The sequence below is a fragment of the Lygodium microphyllum genome, chromosome 13 (genome assembly GCF_053477565.2).
Source record: "Lygodium microphyllum isolate KBCC chromosome 13, Lygodium_microphyllum_v1.1.10, whole genome shotgun sequence".
In the NCBI taxonomy this organism is placed as follows: Eukaryota; Viridiplantae; Streptophyta; class Polypodiopsida; order Schizaeales; family Lygodiaceae; genus Lygodium; species Lygodium microphyllum.
Window position 1 is genome coordinate 137,752,815 of NC_141147.1, and position 20,557 is coordinate 137,773,371.

The 20,557-nt window shown below is 39.6% G+C and overlaps 1 protein-coding gene across 2 annotated transcripts in view; it reads left to right on the forward strand.

The window, feature by feature from the left end:
• Positions 1 to 20,557, forward strand: part of LOC148027266 (eukaryotic translation initiation factor SUI1 family protein) — a 76,336-nt gene that overhangs the window by 10,602 nt on the left and 45,177 nt on the right. The window lies entirely within an intron of this gene.

The following is a 20,557-nucleotide window of genomic DNA, read 5'->3' on the forward strand; positions in this document are numbered from 1 at the left end:
CCTTGTGTTTTTCTGCACTCTTATATAGCATACTACACCGCAGATTTTCTGCGTTTCCACTGTCTCCTTTTCTCTCTCTCTTCTCTCTGTGTTCACTCTCTCTCAGTCTTTGTCCTACGCTTCCGCATCGCTGCACTCTTGACAACTGGCACCTCCAATTTGGCTAGCTCCACTAGGTCCACTAGCCTCTCTTTGCCCTACTTGTGCTTCATTAGCCCGATGTGGTGTTGGATGAGAGGATTCATTCTCTTCTAGCTAAATACCCATATGCTTTTGATGCCAAAGATGGAGACTTACTATTACTTCAGCCGGCACATTTGTGCAAGGCTTGATGTCTTTGTTGGAAACGCATGCCAAGTGGTCTTTCACATGCGTTACGCTTCTCGATTTCTCCAATCCACAATAGTTGCATTGCCACTTATTTGATTTGCCGGAGCCCTCGTATCCCTTGATTGGAGTGACGTGTCTCCAATATGGGTCTGGTGCCATGATATGATGATTAGCCTTTAGGTAATGGATTAAAGAAAAAGAAGAAGAAGAAGAAGAAGAAGAAGGAGCAGGAGAAGGAGAAGGAGGAGAAGAAGAAGAAGAGGGGGAAGAGGAAGAGGAAGAGGAAGAGGAAGAAGAAGCACAAGAAGAAAAAGAAGAAGTAGTAGCAGCTGAAGAAGCAGAAGAAGTAGCAGCAACAACAATAGAAGCAAAAGCAGAAGAAGAAGAAGAAGAAGAAGAAGAAGAAGAAGCAGAAGCAGAAGCAGGAGGAGGAGGAGGAGGAGGAGGAGGAGGAGGAGGAGCAGCAGCAGCAGCAGGAGGAGCAGCAGCAGCAGCAGGAGAAGGAGTAGGAGAAGAGCAAGACGAAGAGGTAGAAGAAGAGGAAGAAGCAATAGAAGTAGAAGCAAGTAGAAGCAACAGTAGTAGTAGAAGCTGAAGAAGAAGAAGAAGAAGAAGGAGCAGGAGGAGGAGCAAGAGGAGGAGGAGTAGTAGCAATAGCAGAAGGAGGAGAAGAAGGAGGAGGAGGAGAAGTAGAAGAAGAAAAAGGAGAAGGAGAAGAAAGAGGAAAGAAGAAGGAGAAACAGCAGAAGAAGAAGCAAAGAAGGAGAAGAAAGAGGAAAGAAGAAGGAGAAACAGCAGAAGAAGAAGCAGAAGAAGAAGAAGCACAAGCAGCCGAAGCAACAACAGAAGCAACAGAAGCAGAAGCAGTAGAGGTAGAAGCAGAAGAAGAAGGAGAAGTAGAGGCAGAAGCAGCAGAAGTAGAAGCAGAATCAGAAGGAGAAGGAGAAGGAGAGGAAGAGGAAGAGGAAGAGGAAAAAGGAGAGGAAGAAGAAGAGGAAGAGGAAGAGGAAGAGGAAGAGGAAGAGGAAGAGAAAGAGGAGGCGAGAGCTGGAGGTCCAAGGAGGAGGAGGCGAGAGCTAGAGTGTGCTACACAAGTTGGGAAGCCTGGAATGACTCAAATTGCGATCCGGTGTGCTGAATAACCAGCATTGAAATGGGCCGTAGGATCGCGAAATGTCGGTCTGCCATTTCCGTTCCGATTTGAAACGGCCGGTCCATTTCGGAGCTGCCGAAATGGCGTTTCAGGATACTATGATCCTTAATTTGTTTAATTTTTGAATGCTTCTATGAAGGACAACAAGGGTAAGAAGAAAAACTCATCTTCTACACCTTCAGGACAGCAAGGTCCACAAAGATAGTGCCAAATCCTTCACTTGAAGCTCCCAAAGAAGCCAATGAAGAAAAACAGGTGGTACCTATGGAGCAAGGTATGCAAATGCAAGGCCATCATGGAAGTGCCAATCCAATGGATTTTGGAGAGCCGGGCATGCATGCAATGATGGGGTAACCATAATACTTTGATGATAGCACAATTTTTCATGCAATGGTTGGACAAGGACCACATACGGGAATGTATGGTACAACTCCCTATAGTATGCAGCAGCCAATGCATAGTGTGCAAGGCTCAATGTATTCAAGTATGGCTGATAATGTGCATAGTCTTATGTATGGTAGCATTGGATTGATGCTCGAGACACAAAGTGGTATGCTTGGCAATGAATCCATTTGCACCCCTGAATGCTTATGGGCGTCAAGGAATAAGTACTGGTCATGCAAATGCTTTGTTTGGGCTTGGTATGATTTAAATACAGCAAATGCACCCTTTTTGTAGCAACCAATGTATGACAACTTGACTCCCAAATAGACAGTAAAAGACTATGATGAGGTTGGAAAAGGAGTGGAGTGTGAGTCCTTCAGTGGTGCACAAGATAGATTGAAAGCTTTGACTTCCATTCAATAATTTGATGCAGTCTATTTAGGGAAAAATTTCACTGAATCCTCTAAGATTGGGAAGGTAGCTACTTTCTTGAAGGGGAATGCATTGCAGTTGTGGTTCACACTTTTGATGCAAGGAAGAGCATTGTCAACATGGGTATAATTCAAGTAAAAGTTTGTATCATATTGGTTGACAAGTACCTTTGAGGTCGACATCATGACAACTTGGAATAAGCCTGATGCAAAGGGATGTAAGAATTTAGAGCAATACAATAAGAAGTTTTGGGATGTATTGTTACCCGTTAGTTCTTATGGTCCAGTACCCCTTTATGAGCAAGTGGAGAAGTATGTATGTGGGCTGCCCAAAGGAATCGGGGATGTTTGTATAAAATCCATTGTGTCGAACATGTCTTAGCTCATAGAGATTGTTGCTACAGCCAATGCTGTACTACATTGGAAGAATTTGGTCTTCTAGGAGAGTAGGGAGAAGTCGAAAAAGTTGTCTAAGACTAAGGAAAGGAACATATCTCAAAATCAGCTTGAAAAGAGACTAAAACAACAAAGAAAGGGCTAGAAATCATTGGCACAATGTAAGGAATTATCGGTTGTAAATAAATGCTTCATTTGTGAACATAAGGGCCACAATGGGATTGGTGCTCGATATGTTAGTGCTTAGCCCAATGATGATGCTATTGAGTTATTTAGAGCATGGGAAAAAATGAGAGATTAGCATGCATTGATATTCTTTGATAATGGCGTACGAGCCAATTCTATCTTTGTACACATGGCAGCTCATCTAGGCATTAGAGAGGATGAGATGGGACCCATAGGGGAAGTTGGAATGGCATGCAAAGGCTATGTAGAGCTTGTCACATCGCTCATCATTGGAAAGCTTCGGTTGCACATTTAGGGATACGTGGACAATGAAGAGTTCTTTATTGTTCCACTTGAGGGTTGTGATGTCTTGCTTGGTGTGCCACAGTGCCATTGTATGCATAGAGTTATAGATTCATTTGCGAAAGTGATCACTATTCAGCTTAAGAGCAAGCCCCATACACTTGATGTAAAGTTGAAAGAGGAATCTATCCTTGTTGTATCGGCTACTGCTATTTCAAAAGTAATAAAAAATCACATTTCAGCGTATTTGATTTTACTAAGGATAAGGTTGATAATGAAAATGTAAACTTAGAGAAGGATTGCATTTTGTTTTTGAAAATGTATGTTGATTGCTTCTCTCACTCACTTCCAGTTACTTGAACGCCTTGAAGATCATGGCATAGATCTTATCCTTGGAAGTAGCCCACCTAATAAGCCACCCTATAGAGTCAGTACCCTAGGAGGAGGAGATTATGAGTCCGGCGAACGAGCTATTAGAAAAAGGGTTGATCCAGTCCAACTTATCTCCTTTTCGCTCTCCAATGCTTTTGGTGCAGAAAAAGGATGGTACATGGCGTATGTGCCTTGACTATCGCGCTTTGGTCATTGACGGGGGTTTGCGCATGTAAGCACAGCTCATAAATTTGTGCAGTTTTGTGCTCGAAAATTCGGGGCTTTTTCCCAAATTTAGTGTTCATGCATAATAGTGAATTTGTTTTGGAAATTGCGAAAATTGTGCACATTGGCTTTGAAACTTTCATGTATCAATGAAATTTTGCTTAGCTGAACCGAATTTATTGACATTGATGCACATTTGGACTGGCTTTTGCAAAGTTTTGTGAAATTTTACTAAATTCGTGTGTTCCATGCTCTCGGGCAATCGAGGCAGATTGGTTAGCGAGATTTTGGGGCTTTTGTTGAAATTTGTGAATTTTGGCAAAATTGATGTGTGAAATGTACTTTGGGGATATTGCTGAAGCAATCTTGGTGCGGTAAGCAGTGTGATTCGACTTTATTATCTCCCACTTGTGAGATTTTGGAGAAATTGCAGAGAATTTTGGTGGTTTTTTGTGTATCAAAAGTGTTTTTGGGCACATATGTATGCAGTACACATGTCAGGGAGCTCCTATTGTGTTGATTTATCGCTGAATATTCATGGTGCAGTAGACTCAGTGATCATTTGCAGATTTGGGATTGTTGTAGATGTATTTTTGGTGATGTTGCTGAAGTGGGAGTGACATGGCAGTGATGTATGCATGTAATGTATGCTGAAAGTTCAGTTATATTGTTGAAACTCATCCTTTCTACTGCTGTACATGTATTTGGACTAAATCTTGCTCTTATTTGCTGAAATTAGTTGAATATTCAGCTTGTTGTTTGTTGTCATAAATTATAGCATTGGTTTTTTGGTGCATTGCTGAAAAATGGCCACTAATGCTTCTAGCAGCAGTGACACTAAATCCCTCTTTGAAATCAAGAGGTTTGATGGCATTGGCTTTGATCTATGGAAGGATAGGATGGAAGGCATTTTGTTTCTCAAGGATTGTGATAATGTTTCCTTAGAAACTAAGCCTGTAGCTATGCCAGATGTTGATTGGGCTAAACTCAACAAGGCCATTGCATATATTAAGATGGTTGTGTTTGATGATGTACTTATAAACATCAAGCATCTTTATACGAGTTATGCTATATGGAAAAAGTTAGAGGACACTTATGAAAATACAACTCGAGTGAATCAAGTGTATCTCATGGCGAAGCTTGTGAACATGGAGGTGGATGAGTCTAAGCCAACATCTGAGCATTTGAGTGCTTTAAAAGGGATTTTGAGTTAGTTGCAGGACTCTGGTTTGCCGGCTTTCAATGATAAAATGAATGCTATTTTCTTGTTGATGACTTTGCCTGATAGTTGGGAGTCTTTGGTTGTTTCACTTAGCAACAACCTTGCTTTAACCTTTGATGGTGTTAGAGGCTCTATTCTCAATGAGGAGATCAAAAGAAAGTCCAATGGAGAAAGCAGTGGTTTAGTCTATCATCTTAGAGGCAAGTCAGAGAAGAGAGGTAGTGGGAGTAAAAGCAAGGGCATATTACCACATAGAAAGGGCTCAAGTTAAAAGCTATAAGAATGGGTGATGGGGGTGAGTATGTTTCTAATGAGTTCAAAAAGTTTTGTGAGATGCATAGCATTAAGAGAGAATTGACAACCCCTTATAATCTTGCATTAAATGGTGCAGTTGAAAGATATAATGGCACACTTTGTGAGAGAGTTAGATGCATGTTGTCCATAGCTAATCTCCTGCAATAGTTTTGGTGAGAGGCTCTTAAAATTGTAGTTCATGTATGCAATCGCTCTCCCAATCATGCATTGGAAAATGGCATTCCTGAACAGGTTTGGTCTTGCAAACCTGCTTTATATGACCATTTGCGTGTCTTTGGTTGTGATGCCTTTGTGCATGTTTCCATGGATTTGAGGACTAAACTAGACACGAAATCCATCAAGGGCATCTTCATGGGATATGGAGATGAGGGAGAGATGGGTTATAGAGTTTGGCTCCCTTAGGATAGGAAGATATTATGTAGCCGAGACGTAGTATTTAATGAGGCAAAGTTACTGAAACATACTACTCAGGATGACCTTGACGAAAAGGAGGTCAAATTTCAGCATGAACAGCCTGCCATTCAACAGCCATTAGCTGAAAATTTTGTTCCCTTAAATGAGCAGCAACCCATTATGCTACAACCAGAGGATAATGGACAGCAAATAGATGTACATTATGGAATAAGACAGCAAGAAGAACACGCTGAAAACATGTTACAGCAGCAAGGAAATGCTGAAAATTAGCCACTTCGTGATGGTGTGCACATACTTGAGGATGTAGGTCCATTGCCTAACGATATAGATCGTTGGATAAGAAGGTCTACAAGTGTCAGAAGGCAGCCACAGAGGTTTCAGCCATCTTTGGATTGCATTTTGTTGACTAATAAGGGTGAGCCTCTGACATTTAGAGAGGCACAGTCCTGTGAAAATAAGAGAAAGTGGGAGCTTGCTATGCAAGAAGAGATGAAGTCTTTGTATGCAAATAACACATGGGAGCTTGTACCTTTGCCCAAGGATAGGAAAGCTATCCCTAATAAATGGGTTCACAAAGTGAAATGTATTGATAGGAAGCCCTAATACAAGACATGTTTGGTTGCTAAGGGCTATACACAAAAAGGAAAGCATAGACTTCCAGGAGGTCTTTTCACTAGTGGTGAAGATGATTACACTGTGTGTTTTGTTTGCTCTCACCGTATCCTTGGATTTAGAGTTGGATCAGATAGATGTGAAGATTGCTTTTCTTAATGGTGACCTGGATGAAGAGTTGTATATAAAACAATTAGAAGGTTTTGCTATTCCGGGGAAAGAGCATTTGGTTTGTAAGCTGAAACATAGTTTATATGGGCTTAAATAAGTCCCTAGACAGTGGTACAAAAAGTTTGATACCTTTATACTCAGCCATGGATTTAAATGCAATCATGTAGATCACTGCTTATACACCAAAAAGGCTAATGATTGCAGCCTTATTGTGCTGGTCCTATATGTGGACGACAGGTTGATTGCAGGAAAGCATAAGAGTACTTGAATGCTCTTACAAGGTAGCTGAGTTTAGCCTTTCCAATGAAAGGTTTGGGGACAGTTGAATATATTTTGGGCATGTGCATGAAAAGAGATAGAGAGCAACACTTGTTGTTTCTCTCACAGGACAAGTACATTAGCAAGTACTTGACGGGTTTAATATGATTGATGCTAAGCCTCTTGGTGTGTCTTTACCACCACATACAAAGCTTAGGAGCTATTGCCCAAAGGATGATGCAGTTGCTAGTGCTATGAAGGGCATACCTTATGCATCAGCTTGTGGATCTTTGATGTATGCCATGGTTGCAACTCGCCTTAACATGGCTCATGCAGTGGGAGGAGTTAGTAGATACATGTCTAACCTTGGCAAGCCTCATTGGAAAGCTGTGAAATATATCTTCAAATACTTAAAAGGTACACAAGAGAAGTGTATATGCTACGGAAAGGTTATACTAGAGTTACAGGGATTCTATGATCCGGACATGGCAGGAGATCTTGACACTAGGAAATGTACTGGTGGGTATGTTTTTACTTTGGTAGGTGGGGCTATCTCTTGGTGTTCAAGGCTGGAGGAAATTCTAACACTAAGTACTACAGAGGCTGAATATATTTCGGCCATAGAAGCTTCTAAGGAAGCTATTTGGCTTGGCTGTCTGGTCAAGGATTTTGGTCTTTCTTCACATACTCCAGTGCTTGGTTATGATAGCCAGAGTGCAGTATGTCTGAATAAGAATGCCATGTTTCATGCACGTACCAAACACATAGATGTTTGGCACCACTTCATTCGATAAGTCTTGGATGATGGTCTTGTCACACTAACTAAGGTCAAAACGCAAGATAACCGTGTAGATGTTCTCAGTAAGAGCCTTGCAAAGGCTCAGTGTGGACATTGCATCCGATTAGTGGGAGTTGGTTAGCTTAAAGGTACCACTTTGGGCCTTTAAGTGGGAGGTTGTTGGGTGTAAAGTCCCTTCGTCCATGTGTACAAAGTTATACGGGTGTGAACACATTCCTATTGTATCCTAACATATAAATACATTCTTAATTTTTTGTGTACCATCACAATCTGGTACTCCTATCTCTGCGTTCACTCTCTTTTACTCTCAACATTGTTGCTCGCACTTTCATTGTGCACTCTCCCCTTCATAGATTGCAGGGGGCAGCTGTATTCAGCTATATAGATTTGAAAAGTGGATATCATCAAATATGCATTGAACTGGAGAATGTGCGTAAGACGTCTTTCAGGAGATCTTTTGGGTTGTGTGAGTTTCTTGTCATGCCTTTTGGACTTACGAATGCTCGTGTTACTTTTAATCGGATGATGAATCACATCTTTAGACCGCATAGTGGATTTGTGGGCACTTTTTTTGATGACATGATTATCTATTCAAGGAATGAGGTAAAGTATAGAAAACACTTGGACATTGTGTTCAATGAATTGTGTAAGCGTAGGTTGGTTATCAATGACAAGAAAAGTCAAAATTGTTTGCATGATATCCACTTTCTTGGGTATATTGTATTGGCTGATTGTATTCCTATGGACCCTGTAAAGGTTGAGGCAATACGATTGTGGCCACCTTTGAAGAATATACTCGAGATCCATAGCTTCTTGGGTTTATGTTCTTACTGTAGGAAGTATGTATGTGGTTTGCTGAAATTGCATCTCCATTGCATGTATTGCAGAAGAAAAATGTGTCATTTAGATAGACATCAATGAAAATTGAGCATTTGAAAAGTTAAAGAAAAAGATAACTTCAGATCTTGTGCTTGTGTTGCTCGATCTAAGGAAGTCCTTTGTGGTTTGATAATGCATGGACAACTAACATAAAGTAGTTGAGGCCCAAAGTGATAATTGAAAGTAATGCTTCTCCGTATGCGAGATATAGAGGTATTGATGCCATAGTCAAGGTAGTGGTGTATTTTTTTTTATTGGCCAGCTTTGAGGCATGATATAGAGTAGTTTGTTAGGACATGTTGGAAATTTAAGCATGATAGACAAAAGATACTGGGTTTGTTGTAGCCCTTGCCTTTTCCAAACAAGCCTTGATAGAGCATTGCTATGGATTTTATTTTGGACCTTTCTAGGACACCAATAGGGAATGATAGGATATAGACTATCGTTTACAGGTTTACCAAACATGCCCATTTCATTTCAGTGAGGAAGAAAACAAAGGCTAATTTGGCATGTTTGTTCTTGTAGCACATCTTTAAATGTCATAGTGTGTTAGAGTAAATTATCAGTGATCGAGATCCTCGGATGGCTAGTTTATTTTGGAAGGGGTTGTTTGCGAATATAGGTACTACATTGAAATTTTCATCATCATTCCATCATAAACAAATGGTCAGTTTGAAGAGGAAAATTCCATAGTGTTGGATCTTTTGAGGTGCTATGTATCAAACCATAAAGCATATTGGGAGCAATATTTGCTATTGGTTGAGTTTGCATACAACAATGCGGTGCATAATTCCACTGGTAAAGTTTCATTTGAGGTGGCTGAGGGTGGCAAGGAGGTATCACCTATGTTGCATACTAAGGATAAGATCTTTGATGTTGATTGCTATGTGGAAATCTTCGATGCAGGCTATGCAAAGATAAAGTATGCACTTTAGAGATTGTAGGAATAGCAAAAGAAGATAGTTGATTGCCATAGACATGCTTTGCAATTTGCAGAGTGATTATGTATTATTGAGTTTTGATAAGGCAAAGGCTGAAAAAGATAAAAGGAAGAGAGAGAGAGATTGTATCTGAAGTTGAGTATGAGATACTATGAGCCTTTCAAGTATTTGAGAAGATCAACGATGTTGCATATCGGCTGCAATTATCTCCACATTGGCGGATACATAATGCCTTTCATATTAGTTTACTGAGGTCTTTTCGTGCTGATGTGCTAGAGGATGTATTTGTTGAAATTCTGCTTGACGTTGAGGAGTTGGATGAGATTTTGGTACTTGAGCAAATTTTGGCATATAAGGAAAGAAAGACCAGAGGTAACGTTTGCATGAGATATTTGGTGAAGCTTTAGAACTATTCACCAATGGATTCAAAGTGAATGGAAGAGGATGGCTTGGCAAGCCATCCTTAGTTGTTGTAGGTTTAGCTAGATACCTTTCAGTTAGAGCCGACTTTGGATCAAGCTTGGTCTGGAGCATTGTCTAATGCTGAAGGAGGTAGCACTTCCGCTCCTCTACTTGTGGACAACTCTTGCATGTAGTGAATCTCAGATGTATTCATCATGCATCCGATGTACTGTGCTAATAGTATGTTTGCCATGAGGTCACTACTTAGTGTACTAGTCATTGTGAGATGCATAGTTGCCATGAAAGACGGTTCCTAATGTTAGGAAACGTTGGAAACGTTAGCTTATTTCATAAATGTTAGAAACGGCTGAATTTGTTTTTCAGCCCCCAAACATGAAATATTTGTTTTTTCTAAAGACGTTTCGTTTTACTAATAAATGGTTTTTAAAGTCAAAAAACAAATGATGATCATATGACTCATCTTTTTGTTTACACATTTCTTTTTAAAAACTTAAATGCTTTTTAATTGTTAATGTCCCATGGCTCATTGTTTTTTTAAAGACGTTTTAAAAAAAAATGTTTTTCCTAAAAGACGTTTTTTTAAAAAGGCATTTTTAAAAAGATGTTTGTTTAAAGGACGTTTTTAATTTAATAATGTTCGACAATTAACCACACTAAAAAACTCATCGCTTTTAAAGGCGTTTTTTAAAGCTAACATTTTTTATTTAATAATGTTTGACGATCACTAAGGCTTAAGGTAAGCTATTTAAAGCCTTGATGCATCACGATCCAATGATCAATCAATCGGTAAGTATGAACTATCCAATCCTGGCAAAGTGGAGCTAGACTTTGGATGAATTGAGGATTTTGTTCTTGGTGAATCGTGGGAGTTACGTTTGTCAATTGTGAGTGATTCATGATTGCAATCCGCACTTGAGTCTAATTGTGACCTGCTTCTACACGCATTGGTTGTTTGGCTTGCCCTTGCACATGGTAAGTCTCGACTCCGACTCACGATTGATTTCTCTTTTTTCTTCTCGTATTCTTTGCAAACAACAATTGGGTATCCAACAAAAGCAATTTGATTAGATTTGTGATTGTTGCTCGCTCATAGCTAAACCCAATCTATTTAAGGAATCACACTAAAGATGTGGGATGCAACTCGTAAGTCTTGAAACCTAACAGTGAGAACCTTATAGATATGGTAGGATCAATAAATTCTCTATTTTTTATTTTCGTATTCATATTCTTCTTTTACTATTCTCTCTTTCTTTCCTCTTTTATTGGTTTTGAGATTGGACACGTGACACGTTCCAGTGCACACAACCATGGTCCATGGTACTAGGTTCTTATATCCATGAATAATTGTTTATTAAGTACTTTTTTATTTGTTAAAACTCAAACAACTTAGATTATCGTCATTGAGAAAGGACATCAACTTTGAGATATGGTGGAAGTGGGACAACAAAATAGGTGTGCAAGTTTTGTGCAGAGTATCACCATGGTGTGGCACAAAGATTGTAAGCTTATTTCTCACGAACAAAGGGGTTTGGGATGGGGCCTTGCTCAAGAGTGCCCAAAAATGTGTATGACAATCTCAAGTTATGGAAAGCCCAAATGTTGGGCATTCCTATTGATAGCGTGAATGCGTGGGATGAGCTAGAGCCAAACCTCGAGACAATTCCAGCATCTTAGAGGATCTCTATTGATGTGGACAATGAGGCTGACTCTATAGAGGAGTCACAAGCTACATGTTCTTCCTCCATGCGGACCATGCCCTCAACTAAGAGAACAACACTATTCATACACAAGCAAGGAGACATGAAAGCATCATTGCAGAAGACAAGGGTTAAGGAAGCTACTAGAGAGATCGCAAAGCTATTCATACAATGTGGTTTATCCTTTTACATTCTTTGAACTTCTTGATGGAACTGGGCGATTCGTGCCATCTCTCACATCGGGTATGTATGGAAGGGTTTGAAGTATGAGATATTGTGTACCAAGGAGTTTCGCTATGAAAAAGAAGCCTTGACTAGAGAGCTAGAGCCTTTGAAGGCAACATGGGAGAAGCATGGATGCACGATGCTTTGTGATGAGTGGTCTGATGTGCAGAAGAGAAATGCCTATAACATATTGGTTTCTTCTTGTAAAGGCACTATGTCTCTACGTGCCATAGATGTATCAGCTGTAGGTACGGTTGTCAGAGCTGCATACATCTAGTCTCATTTATGACAAGCAATTATTGATATAGGTCCAAGAAATGTTGTGCAAGTGATTATTGATAATGCATCAAATTGTGTGGCCATGGAAAAGATGCTTGAAGAAGAGTCCTCTATCATTGTTTGGACACCTTGTGCTACAGACAACCTAGACTTCATGATTGAGAATGTAGCGAGACTATCTTGGGTGGATTATATTTTCTCCATTGCATATAGCATAGTTAATTTTGTTTCCAAGTTCCAAGAGACCCAAGGTTATTAGCATATACAATGCAAATAGTGATTTAGAGTTTCTTAAGCCTTTCAAGACAAGGTTTGGATTCTTGGAAAGGCTTATTAGGATGTGATATGGTTTGCTTTAGATTGTTGTTTGTCGTGAGTGGCAAAATTGGGATGAAAAAAATGATTCCAAGGCAATTGCATTTTGTTGCATGGTCATGAAAGATGATTGATGGAAGGATGCAACTAGCCTAGTGAAGAGCTTGAATCCCATGTGTAATGTTCTTAGATTGATAGACATGGAGGGGAGTGCCATTGGTTTTCTTTACAAGTTCATGGACAAGATTGGAGAGGCCTTGGACACAAATACGACATTGTCAGCTTCTAGATACACATTCTTTTAAAATCAAGATTTTGTAAGGTAAAGAGTTACTTTCATTTTGTTTTTCTTATTTCTAAAAATTTGGGAATTTATTATATTTTTCTTTTGTATGTGAAGGATTAGGGTTTAAAAGACATATGGAATCGACGTCGAGATTGGTTTCATAGGTCCATCCATGTCGTTGCTCATATTCTTTATCGTCTATGGAGGGATGAACAACAATATATCAACACAAAATTATAGGATGGATGGAATAAGTATATAAGTAGAATTGTGGGAGACAGTGATGATATGCTTTTGAAACTAGAGAATGAACGTCCTTTTTTTCGCAATCGAAGCGGTGTATTTGGGGTATGTATTGCAGAGTGAGAAGAGACTTAGCTGCAGCTAGTCTCTCGGTGGGAAAAATATAACACGGAGGTACCTATCTTGGTAAAAGCAAATATTTGATCCATCACTCAACTCCTAGAATACATATTACTTTTTGGTTTTTATACAATAATTCAATTTTCAAACTTATCTTTTTTTAGAGATGCATTGCAAAGAGAGTTCTCTCACAAGATTGTAGCTCTGGGCCTTGTGAGAGGAACTGGAGTACATGGGCCTTGCACCATACAAAGAAGAGAAATAAACTCTTTACACAACAATTGGAGAGATTAGTCTTTTGCCATTGCAATCTACAATTGCTTGAGCAAACTGACTATCCGATTGAGTCTCGCTAAGTAAACCCTAGCAAGATAGATATCATGGAATGAAAAAAGGCGTTAGATATTCCATGCGAGGAAAGAGATATCTATACTATGTTGTACGAGGAGATAAATGCACCTTGTGTCATGCACAGTCACAGGGAATGGGTGAGATGGACCCTTAGAATGCTAGGACGCTGTCCTCGAGGCGGATCTGTGACGGGACGTGTCACTTTTAGATGTGACGTTACTTTTTTTTTTGACATAGTGACGGAGTGGGATGCGAAATGTGATGCCAGGTCATGTTTGTGACGAAAGATTGGGACGGATTTGTGATGGGCAGTCGACTCATGAAAGTTTATTATTAAACTTAAAAGGCTTAAGCCTTATCTAGACAAAACGTGATGGAGATTTGTGATTAAAGTATGTTGATACGAATGCAAGATGACATGTCAGATTAAAAAATGAGGGCTTCAGCCGACTCATCCTGTGACCCATGGCTCGTTGAGTTAGAAACTAGTTGGCTCCCTTTGCTTTGGTTAGCTTTGAACAAGCGATATTGACTCGTTTGGTACAGATGTTTTTAACACTTCACTTCAGAACAATAACTTCGGCCTCCAACTAGTTGTGAACAATAAACTCCACGTTTATAGTCCAAAGCTTGTCTCTCTTTGTAGCGGAACTCAGTGATAGTGTAGCAGAACTCTGATTTTCCAATAGCCCCGTTGTAGGTAGGCACAAGAGTTTATCGATTCACCTCCCAGCTATGCTAAGAAAGATGCAAGAGGGAGTGCGTGTCAGATCCTGCCAGTTGTCAATTTCTCATGAATTATACTAATTTATAACTCACTTACCTTAGGCCTCGTTTCCACTTACTTCCTAAGTCCCCGAACCCCGCATGGGCGCCCAAGGCCCCCTGACGGTCATCTCTCGTGTTGTTTTCCCATAAGTTACATTCATTAATGTAACATTTCCTCCCCCTTAAGAATCGGTTTCGTCCTCGAAAACGATACTTGGAAGGTCTAACTGTAAATTGGGAAACCTTTTTCTTAAAGTGCTTACTCGCTTCCATGTTGAGCTTTTTTCTGAACAATCTATTCATTTTACCAGACATTCTTGATAAATAGTATGCCTTGTTCGTCTATTATGAACATTTAAAATTCTTTCTGGTTCATGTGGAATAGATTGGTCACTGAATAGCTCCTCAATCTTATCATTTAAGACTACATTATCCATATCACCCAGCTTCTTTCTTAGCTTGCTTACATGGAAAATTGGATGTGTTTTACTACCAGCAGGTAGTTGGAGCTTGTAAGCTTGTTCCCCCAACCTCTTAAGTATTGTGAAAGGACCACAATACTTGGGTGAAAGCTTTGGACATTGTCCCGTTTTCATGGTTTCAGTTTGTCCAAGCACTTTAAGATAGACCAATTCCCCTTTTTCAAAGGAGATGTCTTTTCGGTGAGGATCTGCCTTGGTCTTGAGCTTTCTTAATATTTCATTGAGCAAATTTTAACATACTATTCATATCCTCCAAAAAATCTTTTGCCGTATGAACCTTTTCCTTATGCAGTCCTATTGCATGAGGAGCTCTGGGTTGAAACCCATACATTAGCATAAATGGACTATATCCAGTGGAAGAGTATTTGGCACTATTGTATGCAAACTTTGCTATCGGTAAATACTTTTTCCAATTAGTTTTCCTTTTACTTACATGTGCTCTCAACATATCTTCAAGGATTTGGTTAACCCTTTCAGTTTGCCCATTATTTTGTGGGTGCTCGACCGTGCTCATGCTAAGTTTAGTATCCAACTTTCTAAATACAACACGCCAAAATTGACTATGAAATTTTCTATCCCGATTAAAAACTATATTTGCCGGAAGGCCATACAATCGGTATATGTTCTCTATGAACAATTTAGCCAATTCTGGTGTTTTAACATTAGTTGAAGTTGGAATAAACCTAGCCATTTTGGTTAATCTATCTACAATCACCCACACAGAGTCGTGCCCCCCTTTGTGTCTTGGGTAAACCGACAATAAAGTCCATGGAGATACTCTCCCATTTTCCCGAAAGAATCTCTAATGGGTGGAGAAGTCCTCTCATTTTCAATCTTTTAGCTTTATTAACTTGGCACTTATTACATTTGACCACATAGTCAAGGATGTCCTTATTCATTCCATGCCAATAGAATTGCCTTTTAATAAGACCATAAGTCTTATTAACTCCTGGATGTCCCACACTAGGGGTATCATGACATTCAAAGAGTATCCGGTGCCTTATTTCTTCATCTTTCGGGACACATACCCTACCCTTGTAGAGTAAATAACCATTATCAATTGTAGAATTCTTTCACTTGAATCCCATTTGAGCAACCCGTGATGCTCCATTTCCTTGTTGAACATCCTCAGATGTTCCTTCCTCAGTGGAGGCCCTTCCATTTGGATCCCCATTATTGATTATCTCCCATATGTTGGAATATGCTAGATCAACCTGGCATTTCTCTTTTAAGGATTCAAGCAAATTGGAAGAGAATTGAGTAAAGCTCAATTCATTTATGATGGGCATTTTGCTGAGCGCATCAGCCAGTTCGGCCCATTTGGCTTTACGCCCTTGTAGATCCGGTTGGTCATTAAGCCATTTAATGCTTTCATGATCCAACAAGATCAAAAGTTTGGCACCGTACAGATAGTGTCTCCATTTCTTCATTGCATGTACTATTGCATATAACTCCCTCTCATGAAGGAAATAATTCCGTTTTGCACGGTCTAATTTCTTGCTTTCAAAAGCAACCGATTGACCCTCTTGTAATAAGACCGCGCTTACTGCTCTGTCACTGGCATCATCTTCAACCACGAATGGTTTATTGGGATCCACAATTAATAGTATTGGAGCTGTAGCAATAGCTACCTTAAGTTTTTCAAAACTTTCATTTTAGTTTGTTCCCCAATTAAAGCTCTTCCCTTTTCCTTTGAGTTGGTCCGTCATTGGAACAACTATCTTGGCATAATCTTGAATGAATCTACGATAAAATCCAAATAAACCTAGGAAGATCTATAGCTCTTCCAGGTTCCTTGGAGATGGCCATTCAATAATTGCCCTTACTTTTTTTTGGATCCATCTTGATTCTCTTTTTCGAGATAATATGCCCCAAATATTTGACCTCTTGTGCAAAGAATTCACATTTAGTTTTTTTCGCATAAAGGAAACGGGTTCTTAACAATTGGAATACTAACCGTAAGTGTTTCAAATGTTCTTCTCTTGATTTACTAAAGATCAAGATATCATCCAAGAATACTACTACAAAGTGTCCTAGATAGGGTCGTAACACACTATTCATTAACTTCATAAATGTAGCTAGTGCATTTGTGAGGCCAAAAGGCATCACCAAAGAGTCATAATGCCCATATCTAGTATAAAATGCCGTCTTAGGAACATCTTGGGCCTTAATTCTTACTTGGTGATAGTCTGATTTTAAGTCAATCTTTGTGAAGAATTTTGCCTCTTGTAATTGATCAAAAAGATCTTCCATTCTAGACATAGGAAATTTATTTTTCACCGTTATCTTATTAAGTGCTCTATAATCAACATAAAGTCGCATAGAGCCATCTTTTTTCTTCACTAATAAAATTGGCGAAGCCCAAGGTGAATTGCTAGGTTGTATGAACCCCTTATCAAGGTAATCCTTGATTTGTCTTTCGACTTCTTGGTGCTGTGTTTCACTTAGATTGTGATTTAGAGACAGGGAGTGTATCACTATCTATGTTAATTGGGTGATTTATATCACCCCTATCTGGTGGAAGGCCACTAGGTAAGTCAGATGGAAACACATCTTTAAATTCATCTAACAAACCACTTAATTCATTATTTACATTCAACTCACAAGCATAAGAAAATTGCTGCTTTATATTACAAGAATTAAAAGTGTCCTGTACAGGGAGGGAGCATAACATGTATACCTCACAAGCTTCATTCTTCATCAACTTTTGTATTTCAAGGAAACACATCAAAGGGTTATCAAATACTTCATGTTCACCTTGAACCACAAAAGTCTTACCATCCCTTTCAAATTTCAGTGTATTATGATGATAACTACGCCCTTTCCATATTCATAATTTGGAAATCAAGCTTATCTTTATATCCTTGGATCTCGATTTCCAAATTGGATACCATTGTATCCCATATTTTGCTATCCTGACCTCGCATCATACAAACAATATATTGATGCTCACTCTTTTGTTGGGGAAGTTTCAACTTTTTGACAAGTGCATAACTTATGAAATTGTGGGTAGTAGAGTCATCAATCACGACTCTAACCCTTTTTCCACCTATTGATCCATGCACTCTAAGTAAATTATGTGGCCCAAAGGTAGGTTGCCACATGGAAGTTAACATACAACACCTGTGTTGTACATCCTTGTGCAAGACCTCTAAAGATTTATATCTTTCATGCTCCTTTAATTCCAAGGTTTGCACTACATGAATTTGTTTATCTTTTCCCTTTACCTTGTCCTTATCCTTTCCTTTATCTTCTGTCACAAGATTGTGACAACTATTACCTTTTTGTTGGTTTCTTTATTACATATTTTATTTGGTTTTTCTTTTTGGAAGGATCCCTCTTGAAATCTAAATGCCCGAGTTGCATGGCCAGTTTGTGAAACGGACAGGAATGTCTAGTGAGTCAAGACTGGACAGTTAAGGTCCAGTATAAGTCTGGAAGAGACTGATGGCACTGTAGATTGACAAGCTTGGAAGAGACTTGTGAAAGTGTATATGGACAAGTGTGTTGAAGAACTAGCTTGGAAGAGATTAGTTCAAAGTGAAGATGGACAAATCTTCAAGAGATTAGTCCATGTGGGGTCATCAGTGGAAATTCGCTTTTAGTTGAGCTACATTATAGATTTGGATGTAGCCATAGTCTGCAAAGATAGTCAGAAGACTAGTGGGGATGCAATGGAAGCAACTCCTAAAATTTAGGGAGTTACTATTTTTGGACCCCAGAATCTGTTCGCGTCATTATCTTCGTTTTTGTACGAGGATTAATCTTCTGGTCTATGCCGAGGTCAAATTTTGAACCGAGGATGGAGAATTTTAGACCGAAAGGTTTAAACAGGAAAATTGTTACATGTATGCCATGTGTCACAATTTGGGCATAAATTCCCAAAAGAGAGAGAGAGGGCAGCACAAAAACGAGTTTCAATGCATGGGGGCCTCATTTTGTGAAAGGGAGATGGATTGCTGTAGATGGAGGGCTCTTGAGAGCTGGTCTACCTTGTCTATGATGCACAGAGGCTTGAGTTTGCTTCCTACTCTCTCTCTTTCTCTCCCTGACAGTATGGTTATGCTGCAGAATCAAGGGCCTTTCTTCTGATTCAGGTACAGTTGTGTAGAATATGCTGTTTTTGCATGAGGCAAGAGCCTCCTTTCTCCAGGAACAGGAGCAGTTGTATGCTGTCCCAGCAGGGACAGGTGAGGGTGGTAATCTCACCAAGTAAGTGCCTGAAATAGCACTGAATCAGTACTGTTTTTGGACTGTTCAAAGGTTATTTCAGAGCCCAATTGATGTCAGAATCAAGGGGCACTTGACACAGATGATGCAGAACAGTGTAGGGAACAATATGGGCTGAAAACAGGTTTCAGAACAGGTCTGAACCAGTAATTACAGTGGGCTGAACAGTGCAGGGTACAGTATGAGTTGAAAACAGGTTTCGGAACAGGTCTGAACCAGTAATTACAGCAGACTGAAATGGTCAATTCTGCACTCCAACCAGAAGATTCAGACTTGGGCAGAGTTTCCCCTCCTGGTCGGCTTGTTTTGGGTTAGTAATTGTACTGTTATGCTACCAAATTTCACCCAGAATAGGTGAAAGACAGCCCATTGTACTTTCTCTCTTTTTAAAAATAAAGAAATACTGCAAGGGGCGCCTAACTTAGGGGCCAACAGGGTGTCTGTGTGGCAACATGAGCATTTTAGCTTCCTGTTTTTCTTCTTGATTCTGTGTCTTTAAGTTCAGGTAAAGTGGACGATTGTAAATTGGGTGAAAACCTTTATGTATTTTGGTTGTACACTACCGCCCTTTCCAGTGAACTGGCCGGTTACATCTTCCCTCCTTTCTTTGAGGGCAATTCCAAGCAGCATGGTTAGGGGATAGGCAATTGAAACACAACCTTTCTTTTTTTGGCCTTATCAAAGTCATCTTGACTTAGCTTTGGCCGTACATATTGTCTCTTTTCAAAGGGCTATTTCTTACCCTTAAGGAATGGCATTTTCCTTTTGGATTTGCCTGCAAATTTGAGGCCCTGCAAATTTTGAGGCCTCAAATTCCTTAGTCTTGGGCTCTGAGTTGGTGGGACTAGTGAGTGCACTTGGATGCGTATTATCTTCATTAATTAATGCAAATTTAATTGCCTCTTCAAGCATCTTAGGTGAACTCCTTTTCACTTTCTTTTTACAGGCCTTATCTAGTCCCCTTGTAAATCCTCTTGTCTTTTGAAATTCATCTATTCCTTCCAATTTGAGGATTATCTCACGATACTCCTCGAGATATGTTAGCAAAGGTCTTCCCTTTTGTCTGACAAAATCCCAATCTTCCCAATTTCTTTCCATTTCATTCTCAGGAAGGAATTCTTTCAGAAAGACCGATTCAAATTGAGCCCAAGTTTTAGGTATTTTATTTGCCTCCTTTAAAGTTCTCCACCATTTATATGCCTTTGGCCCCAAGGTTAAACTAACCTCCAATGCTTGAAGATGTGGTGGAGTATTCTTTAATTTGTGCAAATCCTTCCATTTTTGGAGGAAGTTAAAGATAGTATCTTTGTTTCTATCTTTTTCCTCCCCATGAAATTGAAGGGGTTTCATGTCTTTTAACATTGGGCTATCCCTAAGCTTTTGGGGGAGTTCCCTTGGGTCTCGCATAGTCACATCTACATCTTTCGATGAAGATGGAATATTTGAGGCCTCTACTTTACCTTTATCCCTTTCGGCCCTTTCTAACAATAAGGCTAATTGGGATTTTATTTCGGTGAGTGCTTGAGTTAGCAACTCCATTTGAACCTCCTGTGCTTGCACACAAGCAGTTAGATCATCAAATTGCTCTCGTGTAGCAAAAAATTATTCCTAGTGTTCTTCTTGCATTTCAATTTCATGGGGATCCACCATAGGGTGGTCCCTGGAACTAGAATGTTCTGTTTCCCCCTCTCTCTCTTTCCCCTCTATCTATACATTGGAATTGGAAAGAAAATGTAAGAAATTTGCAGACAAAGGTGGGGCACTTCCT